Raw genomic sequence first — 850 nt, 5'->3', positions numbered from 1 at the left:
TCCTGAGAAAACCAACCCCAAACGGTGCTTTCTCCAGACACTCGCTTCTCTTGGACATATTTATTCACCAGTTATTTCTTCAGTATCTCATCTATACGTACTCTTACCCTTTGCTCTCCTGGGTGAGTGGAATTGGTAGCAACAGGTGCTCAATATTGCATTAAAATCTTAAACATTGTTGGATTTGAAAACATTGTGAGGTTTAAAATGTTTTTTCATAGTGCCAATAGCAAACATTTATATACAAATAACCTTTTCAGGAGGGCAGCATTTCGATCAAATGAAGTTCCAATTAAAATGATCTACTAGCATTATTTGTCAATTGTACTTTTTCTAAAAGAATGAATTTACCTTATGCCCTCATCCATTCAATCATTCATTTATCTAGCACATATTTATTAAGTACTTACTACGTGGTTTGCAAATTTCAGGTAAGAGAGGTATATATAACAGTGAACAAAAGAAACAAAGACCCCTGCCCTTAATGGATTTACCTTTTCGCAAGGGAAGACAGATCATATCAATACAAAAAGATTTGTGTGTGTCCACTGAATTGCCATAGAACAGCACAGAAACACTCTCATTCTGCCTTTAAACCTATGGAAATAGTACTTGTTATCAAATGCTTACATACAACTTAACAAACTTCTTTGGGTATAGGTCACTTGTTTGTATTGAATATAAGTGATCTCCTTTCCCCCTAATCTAAAAACAGTTGATTAAAATCCATCCCATAACCCAGCCCAGGGTAGTATAAACATATTAGAGAGATCCTTAGGATAACCGGCACACTCTTGTTTCTTTACAGATACGTAGACTGAAACTCAGAGATGTTTATGACTTCTTTGAA

Source organism: Canis lupus, chromosome 34 (assembly GCF_011100685.1).
Source record: "Canis lupus familiaris isolate Mischka breed German Shepherd chromosome 34, alternate assembly UU_Cfam_GSD_1.0, whole genome shotgun sequence".
Taxonomy (NCBI): Eukaryota; Metazoa; Chordata; class Mammalia; order Carnivora; family Canidae; genus Canis; species Canis lupus.
The sequence above is the reverse complement of the archived record's forward strand: the minus strand, read 5'-3'. Positions refer to the sequence as shown.